The sequence below is a fragment of the Haliotis asinina genome, chromosome 1 (genome assembly GCF_037392515.1).
Source record: "Haliotis asinina isolate JCU_RB_2024 chromosome 1, JCU_Hal_asi_v2, whole genome shotgun sequence".
NCBI lineage: Eukaryota > Metazoa > Mollusca > Gastropoda > Lepetellida > Haliotidae > Haliotis > Haliotis asinina.
In genome coordinates this window covers 19,006,560-19,018,433 of record NC_090280.1, presented here as the reverse complement: position 1 = coordinate 19,018,433, position 11,874 = coordinate 19,006,560, and the positions used below count along the sequence as shown (strand labels likewise).

Sequence of the window (11,874 nt, the reverse complement as noted above, 5' to 3'; positions counted from 1 at the left end):
TATCGCAGCTACAGGTTTACCAATGCCATTCAGTTCCGTCACTACTGCAACACATTCAATCACTTTTGCCCATGTTGGATCCGTACATGGACGTAACTAACCGATTTCGGTGTCAGTAATGTGACACAAACATTCCACAGCCATGGCACAATAGCTGCTGTCTGTATTCGGAATGGTCAAAATATACCTCGCAACCTTTGTGATTCACTTCTGAAGAATTTTTCATTCGAAGGCTTCTGAAATGTTAATTCCGAAGTCAAAAGGAAAGTTTTTAATAGGCTTTATAAATAACAGAGTTAATAATAACAGCCTCACTGTATTCACTGAGTATGTTGACGCACTTCGATAAAACTGTGGGATTTAGCCCAGAGCCTAATTCCATATTTACTTGTATGATGTGAGTGAGTAATTACTTAACGTCACGTTGGCAGTTTCAGACACATACTGATGAGAACAAATTTGACTTTGGTAAAAGATATGCATATATATGAGTAAGTGTAAGAGGTGGTTGTGTTGATGTATGGGGAACATGGTGCTTTCCATTCCCCACCACTCGTCTCTTTCTGAAAACAGCAAACCGTCAGCAAACCAATGAGTATACTTCTACGATTTGAAGTATCTCGGTCAAAGAACATACGGTCATATAATGGAACATGAAACTGCTCTTCCTATTGGCTGTGTTCTGAGACCTCCACCAACTGAAATTGTACTTGACAAGAATGACTTTCATGTCAGGGATTTTCCCTGTTCAGTAGAGTTTTATAGTGTAAAAGTGACGTTCTTGGGTACTGCGTTGTTTCCTCATCATAGACGTCTATGTGGAATACACATCACAGTCTGAACTCCGTGTAAGAGAACAAGTTGTGTTTTGGGGTAAGTTCATCTGATAATCCTTGCTGTTGACAGGCGTTTTTTTCCCCTCGATCACATTATGTCAGTTTTAGCGGCACTTTTCATTATGATTCTCAACTCTTTCAGTCACTAGTCGCACCGAGTTCATGTGGCTTTCCCATCCTTACGAGGTACCCATTCTCCGCGGGGTGGATTGGGACATATAATCAGAGTACTTTGTCTCGACGGGGTGGACTGGGACATATAATCAGAGTACTTTATCTCGACGTGGTAGACTGGGACATATAATCAGAGTACTTTGTCTCGGCGGAGTGGATTGGGACATATTAACAGAGTACTTTGTCCAAGTTTATTGTACCGCAACCGAGTTTTTGTATGTATATATGTGGCAACCATCTGTCATCTACCTACGGCAAATGTGGGTTGTATATGCTTATGGTTGTGTACTGTACACTGTACACTGTTGTGTACTGTACTGTACTGTACTGTGACAACACTGAAAGAGTCTGCACACAAATTTGATACCACGGTTTTTACACCCCGCCAAAGGTGGGTTAGGTCCCGGTTTCGTAAGCTCCCTGGATTACTAGCCTGACGCCTTAGAGACAGCTAGCCCACCACGGACGGCTCCAGGTTACGTATAGGTTAATCACCCTAACTGCGGTAGTTATTTGAATAAACTTTATGAAACTTACCGATGTATTAATATCCTAAGGGAAGATATCTACCCTTAAAACACATTCTTATTAACCCTTTGATTGTGGTGCGAAAGTTTAGAACACAGAACATTAATGATTATAAAATTTGAAAACCACATTCAGGGGGTTGAATTGCGTACAAACGTGATCTCAAATAACTCCGCAGGGAGATATTAGGATGCGTCCCTGACCAGAGGGGTATGTTGAAAGTTATGCTAAGTAACCACTTGCCGAAACAACTGACATAACTTGCCCTAGTGGTGTAATTAAGTATATTGATGCACAGCACACGTCTAATTATGCACCCGGCACGACATCGTATTTAGCTGTAGCTCATTCAATAGTGCAGTTTTCAGACAATAACATGTTAATCAGAATATGACCAACAAATCAGACCATTTTAAGAGTTAATTTTTCTTCGGATTTAATTTTTAGAAGGCTTGGCCAGAACCTTTTGTCCTCTTGAACTGCAAGGGAAAATTGAAGCGGAACGCAAGGTCAGTATGTGTTATGCTTAGGTAACGAGAGTTTCATAACTGAAATGATTACGTGTCATGTATAGTCTACTGCTGATGTGTATTACTGACTTAACTGTGTGACATGATGTATGGAACAAACATTTCGGCTGTTCTTTATCACGAAGTGATGAACATTTAAAAGAAAATTCATTATGCATACAACGTGTAGTGTGCATGTTCGTCTAACATTAATTCCATGCTTGTCGTAGGACGCGACTAGTACACAGTGTTATAAATTATACGATGTAAACTGGATATAGTACGATGTATGTTCGTGCTTTTGTTGACAGATATGTTAACTCGTGTTTTCTTTCTGGTTTTTGATTACTGTGAGTGCACTGTGAGTGTTCAAGTACTAAAATGAAAGGAATACTTCTTCCTACTTCTACATAATTCACTACTAATTTGAATAATGACCCTCTAAATTCTTTCAAGTATCAAATTTTGCTCCATCGATTGGTCAAAGGTTAACATTCTGAAATTCGTTTCATTTATGAAAAAACATCGGCACTGTGACTTGGGGAAAAGTCCATAATCATGTGCATGTTCCTAATGATTTCATAATTGTAAAATGTTTACAAAATATAACACTAGCAACTCGTTAGGCTAGCATGATGATGTATATGAATAAAACCGAGAGTGCACAAGCTGGTCGAATTTGGCTCAGTGTGCAAGAGGTGAAAAAACGTATTTTCCTTAACATACATATATACCACCTAGCAAACGTTTAGTGTAAATATAACGACTTACTTCAGACCGAACCGTTCTAAACTAGATTTTGCAAAATATTCAATACTGTTAAAGGTACTGTTTACAAATGAGCTGAAGTACTGTGAACCAAATTCATAACACTGACAAGATCATTTTCGTGAGTTCAGTAAATGATGAAACTCAACGAAATTGGAGAATTTTTAACGAATGTTTAAACCAAAATAGAGCTGTTCACATGCATGATATTTGCCATTGTTTTTCATCAATTTCATGCATAGTCCTCACGTAGTTCATCTGCATGTCCTCTACGTTTGTGAGGAAATTCATCTTCGATGTAACCATATGTATCAACAGCATTTAGGTGAGTAAAAAACTGATGGGCTGTATATCTCGCGAATAATTATTGTAAATATGACAGCAGAGTTATGCAATGTTGTATTTGCAATGTTGTATGTGAAATAATACCATACATATCGGATACTATAGTACCTCTGGTTTAGAATGGTGCGTATGTCCAAATATATCAAATTGCAATATGTTGAGATGATCGTATATGCATTGCAATATTATCTATTAAGATACAATAGGTGCACATTGTACACACATATCCTATGTTATACACGCTAATGCTCAGACTCATTGCTGTGTAAGCACATAAAACTGCACAATTCGAAAAGGCAAATGTCATGTTCCGTCAACCTAACGTCATGCAATGTATCATTTCGAGACGTCTGGAACGAAAACCATTATTATTTCAAGAGTGACAGGTTAGTGGTTACATTTGTTTTGTAGCTTGACATTTGAAACGACAGAACAACTCTTTTGCATTTCATGAACTCATCTTTATTTGGCGCGGTGGGCGAATTGGCTAAATCCCCAGACTTTTGATCCAGTGAGGTTGAGGTGTCGGGATCAATGGAATTTGTGACCGGTGACAAAAATTCTTGTGTGCAGACTCTTTCAGTTTTTTCACAACACCGTGCACTTAAAGGAACCGACAAATCCGCTAGTATATGACCAAATTGTGGCCACATGAATACGTGCAAACACCTATTTGCGGGTACTTGGACAAAGCATTGTGATTGTGTCCCAGTTTCACCCAACTGTGAGTATGTACCTCGATAGGATGAGAAAGCCTCAATAAACTCGGGGCACCTGGAGGCAGCAAGAGTTGCATACTCCCAAGGGAGTTGAGATTAATAGTATAATGTGCCGTTGAGACTGACGTCCAATGATATAGGGAAAATAACCAGCTCAATGAGCAAGCACTAGTTGCGTAGATATGTGCGCTATATAAATATCCTGTTGTGTAGTTAGCTATTCACATTTACATTAAATTTACATGCCGGTGTTGATTTATTTTCGAATGCCGCGCGAGTGGACTCATTCTTATTTGCGTCCATCAAGTCAGAATTTAAATCATAGAAAAATAATAAGTATAGATTTCACACAATGTAGATATTCCAGCATGCATTGTTTTTAGTCTAAATAGCTACAATAATCTAATAAATTCTCTACAAACAAACTGAACGAGGACCAAAACCTACTGATTCGGGTGTAGCATGCTTGGTTGGCAGTGGACATCGCAGTTTCAATGTTCAAGTTTCTCGAGCTTTCAACAGTTCCACCGTAACTAACTTTTCAAACTCTGATGAAGACGTTAAAAAGTTTTTCTTGAGACTCATGTTGACAAATACTAGACCTTACTGGATGCATCCTCAAAATATTGTAGATTAGTCTAGACATGAAATTGGATCTCTAATCAGACTGAACATGACTGGGTAGTCCATCAATGTTCTTCGTGAGAAACTTTGTCACAACAAACACTTCACAGGGTAGCCTCGGGGAACCAGGTATTAACGCATTTTATAGTCATATAGAGCTTGCTCAGATCACGGACCTATCACACGAATAATGGCCTGTCTATTGGGTCACCAGATTAAACCGATTAACTAGAATTTATTACCCTCAGTATGCTCAGGTAATGGATCTACCGCGTGAATAATGATCTTGGAGAACATTCCGCCCACAATTGACGCTATTTTGTATAGTGGTAAGGAGATTCAATACTGATTTCCCAATACCTGGCACACATGAAAAGAACAAAAGTATTCCTGTAAATCTGTGTACGTCCCTGCCCAGTATAAGCGGAACTTACAAAATACCATTTGCCTTTGTTCTACCAAGATAAACAGCAGATGAACTCGCATGAAACCCCTTGGTACCACAAGTTGGGCTGTAACGTTTTCTAAGACCAGCGTCTCGAAATTATACCCATGTGTAGTTCTTTGCAGCCCAGAGTTTGTGACAAAACATCATACTCAATATGCTTGAAAGGGGTTGTGGGGTAATCACGTAGTTCGTCACGACGTAGACCAGGGTTCCATTCCCCACGTGGCTATAATGTGTGATGACCATTTTTGTCTGGTGTCCTCCGCTGTGACATTGCTGAAATATTGGGTATATTAACTCACTCAGACTGCTTCTAAAACTCGTCTGACTACTGAGGCCCCATGTCATCTGTATGAAACTTGGATTTCCATATCAACTACTTTCGTGTGATCAACGTCCTAGTTTTGTCGTGCGTTTAGTCGCAAGACTCCTACTATAACTTCACAGTTTGCAACGCAGCCGCACTTTATGCAATAAAATTGATGCATCGATTGCTTAATTACTATTACTCACATCTGGTCTATAATTTAAACTAAACTGAGTTGTGAACAAAACTTGTGACAACATTCTGACCCATTTATTTCGGAATATGCTGCAGGATCATGTGGCTGAATTTCGCAGGTGGTTTCAAAATCTAATCAAAGTATTCCAGCTGCCCGTTTGAAAAACATTCAAACATTAAAGCCACATTTCTGCAGATTCGTCATTGATAGTTTTGGACCTTTGCCTGAAGCTAGACCGGGCAACCAGTCCATCCCACGTGTGCGTCGAGAAAGTGTTCAGAAACTATTTGTTACATTGCGGACTTTAGGACATGTCAAATTTAAAACGAAATTTGTATATGCTTTCGTGTGGTGAACAACAGGAAGTCACTGGATGTGACTAATAATACGTCATTAAAAGGAATCGGATTGAGGATCGACGTTTAGCATCCAATCGTTACGTTGAATCATTGTCTACTTTCAGGATGTCAACCCTAGCGGTTCTTCAAATGTACTACCGGGACATTTACAAGTATGTTCAAGACACAAACATCCTTGGGAAGGCAGGATTTGTCTTCTTGGCATCAGCGTCTGTACTGACCATCCTACACAGGATATTGTACGGGACCAAATCTCCTCCTGGGCCCTGGGGACTGCCCATTTTAGGTCATATGCCTTTTCTCGGTAAAACGCCATATCAGACTTTTATGAAGATGAGAAATATCTATGGAGATATCATCAAGTTACAGTTTGGAGCATGGCCAACAGTAGTGATTCACGGGAAGCTCATCAAAGAGGCACTTTGTACCAAGGGTGATGCTTTCTCAGGTCGACCTCAGTTCTTTTCGTCAGTATCCGTTCAAAATGGCAAAAGTTTATCTTTTGGAAAATTCGACATGTCCTGGAAACTGCACAGGCGTATAGCACATAAATCCTTCCAGGCGTTCGCTAATGCAAGACAAAATCCTGTTGAGGAAATTATATGCGAGGAGGTTAGTAATATTTTGGAGGAGTTCAGTGGCTACAATGGCCAGGCCTTTGACCCAAACGATCATATTTACATTGCAATGGGCAGTGTGATATATCAGATATGTTACGGAAGAAAAGGCAATGTCAGAGCAGACAAGGACTTCTGCGAGTACATTCTACACACCCAGGACTTCTCTACGTTTGTTACTGCTGGGAATCCAGTTGATATTTTCCCATGGCTGAGGCACTTCATGAAGAAAAGGGTAAATGAGTTCAAGGATCTTCTCTCGAGGGGTCATCTCATCCGCAGAAAGAGGATTCAGGATCACCTGGAAACATTCTCTACTGATCATCTTCGGGATGTCACAGACAGTCTTATCAAAGAGTCTAAAAGGATAACAGAAACGGACAAGACAAATGGCATGAGCGAAGAAAGGATTCAGGACACGATCGGAGATCTGTTTGCTGCTGGGTTCGATACAGTAGCTACTACGACTATGTGGACAATCCTCCTTCTTGCGAAGACGCCACGAGTCCAAAAGAAAATACAGAATGAAATTGACAATGTTGTAGGTATGTCCAGACACCCAACACTGGCTGATAGACGTAATATGGTGTACACCGAAGCAACCATTCATGAAATTCTAAGAATCATCAACCTCACACCACTGTCTCTACCCCATGCAACGACTGAGGATGTTGAACTGTCTGGTTACATCATCAATAAGGATACTCTGGTTTTTCTCAATCTCTTTTCACTTAGTCACGATCCAGAGGTCTGGGGAGACCCTGATGTGTTCCGACCAGAGCGGTTCCTGAAGGAAGATGGTCAGATCGACACTAATCTCCTGGATATGTACCTCCCGTTCTCAGCAGGACGTCGAAAATGCATGGGGGAATTCCTAGCAAGGATAGAGCTCTTCTTGGTCATTTCAGGGTTCCTACAAAAATGTACCTTCGTCAAGCCTAAAGATGTGAAAGAATACACAATGGATTGTAAATTTGGGTTGAACATGAAACCTCTTCCTTACCAAGTTGAGATTCAACATAGGATCTAACGTGTCTGTCTAACATAGAGCTGTTCATAATCGTTTCAGTTTTTCTTTATATTCGTTTTTATGTCAAGCCTGTCTAAACGTCAGGTTGAACTAGGAGCATATCCTTGAACGGATATGTTCAGACATTTGAGCTCAAGAAACGACTATACCCCGTATCTTGACAAAACAATGTAATGATAGTTACTTCAGAAACTCTTTTCCCCGAGCGACCGACAAACTTAAAACTGTTTTTGTTTTCTTTTTACGTCAAAGGGCCTCATTAAGATATTCGTTAATGATTTGCCGTGAGCTGTTGTTATTTGGAAGATATTTGACGAACAGGTGTAACAAAAGTAGGGCTAACAGACTATTATTCAGTAGGTGGGTAGCTAGTACCTAGTACCTTATCCCGAATATAAAGATATTCAATGAAACTCGTGTATTTCGTTGGCTTGTGTATATTGGGAAGTGTGATACAGAATAGAAAGAAGTTGTTATCCATTGTATTAATGTTATTCGCACGGCTCATGTATTTCAAGAAATTTATTCAAGGGTACTTGACAACTTCAGTTCTATCATATCAATTAAAATGTATTCATATTGCATTGCAATCTCCATAATGACATTGCTTAGTGTTTTAAGCACCACATGGTTTACATTTCACTGTCTTGCAGTATCTGCATATAGTTTTCCCTCACAATGATCAGATGAACATTCCTGGCAAATCTCACATGTATTTTTTACCAAGCGTTATACGTTTCCTTGATGTGGACTGACCTTTCTTATTTTCACTCAGTCAAATCAATAATACAGATCATTTTTCTCTGTACAGTGTTGTAATTTTGTTTCATATTGTTATCTTATGGTGCAGGTATACTTTAATATATCAGTACATATGCATTATTTGTTGTTATCTTTATGCATAAACACATTTTGTTCAACGTAGAATCCCATAAGACATATCTACATGAACTGTTTGTGGGGCTAACATGACAACTGATTTATTGATAATCTCATCCAAGTGTCTTCTAATATCAAATATGTCAGTACGAGTTGATTAAAGTTTGACAAATATCCGATGCTTGTCGATTTTATCATCCAGTTTTATCATGACTTTATCTGAACAAAAGAGCCAATAGGCCTCTTGAGCAGTAGTCGCTGTGAGGTCAGAGCATTCGTCTTTATGACGTCATATTATTGTGTGCTCTCAACTTTGCGTCAGCTGTATTTTTACTGATGTCAAGAAATGGTGAGGTCATTAACTGGTGATGTAATACCATAATACAGTGTAGATATCGTGTGTAGATATCACCTGATCTCACTCTGTGGGAGGAAGCCAGTTTGGGATAATAACTGGAGTTAAATTTGATTGTATGTCATCATAGCAGCACTGCTGACCGTAAAGAAAAGTCTTCTTGACCATATTCATTCCTAATGAACAGACGTAAAGTTGCACCCATATTAGGAATCGAAGCCGGGTCTCGCATGACGAGCGACCGCTTAGACCACATGGATACCCTACCACCCCAAATATAACAATATATGAATAGCGAGGACGTCAGTCAGAGAATATTGTGTGACACAATCGAACAGCGGATACATCTCCAGCTTGAAGTCCATCCTGCATGGAAAGCGTCATTGCTTGATGCATCACTCAGACTGCAAGCTAGCTTTGTCATCAAAGCATTTCCTACAGCGAGAGACCTATCTGAAGGTCTCTATGCGAGAGACCTACTTCCCGAATCTCTCTCCACTGCAACAGACTTGTTGCTTAATCAATACTCCCTGTGTAAATAAATTCCTAGCCACCCTTGTTTACAAAATGTACATGCGCCGTAAACTTTATGCCAGTCGTTAGCGTGTGTTTGCGTGCGCGTGTGCTGCAAGTTGGGTTGGGATGTGTGTGTGTGTGTGTGTGTGTGTGTGTGTGTGTGTGTGTGTGTGTGTGTGTGTGTGTGTGTGTGTGTGTGTGTGTGTGTGTGTGTGTGTATGTGTGTGTGTGTGTGTATGTGTATGTACGGTAGGTATGTAATGTATGTAATGTATGTTTGATCCAGTGTCTCATAGGCCAACTGGCCGTGTGCTGTTTTTGATATATGGTAATATGTATATATATTTTATACCACAGCACGTGACACTTAAACAAAATATTTTTTTCTTCTGTGAAGCAGGCCTGTGCCATCAGTGTAAGTTGATATATGATGACCCCCTGACTCACGCCGAAGTTGAGTGTGGATACACAGATGCAGATCGGGACGAACAGTGGATAGGCCTGGTCAGTGTTGGGCCAAGTGAACTTTCTGGGTACTTGTTGTCATATACAACTGACTTTCCCCTGATCAAAGAGGACGTGATTGAGCTTTCCAATCTATACATAAAATCCTTCATGATGAACTAAACTGTGTTCCAGTTACTCATTTGACACTAGCGTTTAGCTGATGACTAAAACGTGATGTCGTCTCTAATATGCATGGAGATCAAAATCTTGAAATAACCGCATAAATGTTGTCTTCTCTTTCTGTTTTTTCCACTATAAAGAATAACTTATTATATACAGGGTGTTTTTGTAACAGGGGACCGACTGACATCCTCCGGCTAGTGAAGTGGTCGCACTTGTTTGCAAGAACAGTGTCACGGATGAAGTAACATGTCAGTGTAAGCTCTGCGGCGTCGTGACCGCGTGCTTTGTGTCCCACAACTTGACCTGCACCTAGGAACAGGTGCGACACCGGTTACGCATATTCCAGCCTGTTGGCGTTGACTGTATAAAACTTGTCAGGGATAATAACCTTTACTTATTTTGTCAGTGTCTGTGGGTTAGGATATTTTCTTAGACAATGGTACATTCTTATCCAGCGTTTTTCTTGTGTCTGCTGGTTTCATTTTGAATTCAAACTGTGGTCTTTTAATACAGTCTGACGTTAAGCCCAGCTAAAGGGCGAAGTCATCTGGTAAGATTTAACACTAATGTAGTTGTTTGGGTAAGCTATATAGAATTGATAAAATAATACTGTTTTAGCCTTATGCAATACTGTGTGCGTATGTGTATGTGTTAAGGCACAGATGTATATTTGCTCTCTCTCTCTCTCTCTCTCTCTCTCTCTCTCTGTGTGTGTGTGTGTGTGAGTGTGTGTGTATGTGTGTGTGTATGTGTGTATGTGTGTGTGTGTGTGTGTGTGTGTGTGTGTGTGTGTGTGTGTGTGTGTATGTGAGGTATCCGTTGTAATGCGATTATATTTAGGAATTTATATTGCATGTGATTGTAATTATCTATATATGTGTACATCTGTGCATGAGTGCATGCTTGCGTGCATGCATGCGCGTGTGTGTGTGCGCGCGTGCATGTATGTGTGTATATGTGTGTGTGAAAATCTGTATCTGTACGTATGATTGTCATTCACACTATCCAATTGTATAGTCGTTTACACTGAGAAGGTATTTTCGTACTTCTGTCACTCTAACGATTTCTGGAATTTAAAACGGCAAATGGTACGTATACTTCACCCAGGTCATTTCCACACACTATTCCCGCTTGATCAACGCTGTCTCGATTAACATATGATGTCTCCAACTGGGACTCATGAGGAAATGTGTTCACGGACCATGGCGACTTTTCATGTTTGTTTCTGTGCAAAATGTGACAGTGCTGAACCAAAAATAGCCCATGCCTCGAGTAGTATAGTTTACTCATTGTATCCAATTGAGTTTACAATATTGTCTACTGAACAGGGGACATATGAGTCCAGGACAAAATAACCTAAGACCCCGAAGCCATTCCCTCCCCTCCCAGACATTGTCTTGGGCTTGCAGACCTCCGGATTTGGTCGAATCATGTCCAATTTGCTACCTTGTTTCATCCAGTAGGATCGGGTGGTCGGGCTCGCTGACATGGTGGACACATGTCATCGTATTCCAGTTATGAAGATAGATGCTCATGATGTTGATCACTGGATTGTCTGGTCTAGACTCGATCATTACGAGCCGCCGCCATGCAGTCTCAATATGACTGCGGCGTTACACAACACACAAACGACCTTCTGCATGAAGACTTGCTATGATCAAAGGAATATCGGTCCAGACAATGCAGTGATTGATATTATAAGCAGCGATCTTCTCCAAAGGATATAATGATGCGCAATTAATATGTCACCGACCCCTGAGTTCATCATCTGACCTGTTACGACATCTTTAAGCTAGATTCACAAAAAGAGATATATTATTTGAGTCAATGTAAGTGGATATGAAACATCAAACGGTTTTAGTTTTATATACATAACCTATACTCCAAACAGTTACATTCATGTCTAAATATATCCCCAGATGCATCTGAAATTCAAATGTTCTTTCGTCAATCTTTTTGTACGTAACAACAGGTCGTGTTCATGAACTTGTTACATGGGAACACAACCAGCATCTGTGAGTGCTAATTTACGGG

General features: G+C 40.1%; 1 pseudogene; it reads left to right on the top strand.

Moving 5' to 3' along the window:
• The first annotated feature begins 786 nt into the window (after positions 1-786).
• LOC137288045 (cytochrome P450 1A1 pseudogene) lies at positions 787-8,513 on the top strand (annotated as a pseudogene).
• The last annotated feature ends 3,361 nt before the right edge of the window (positions 8,514-11,874 follow it).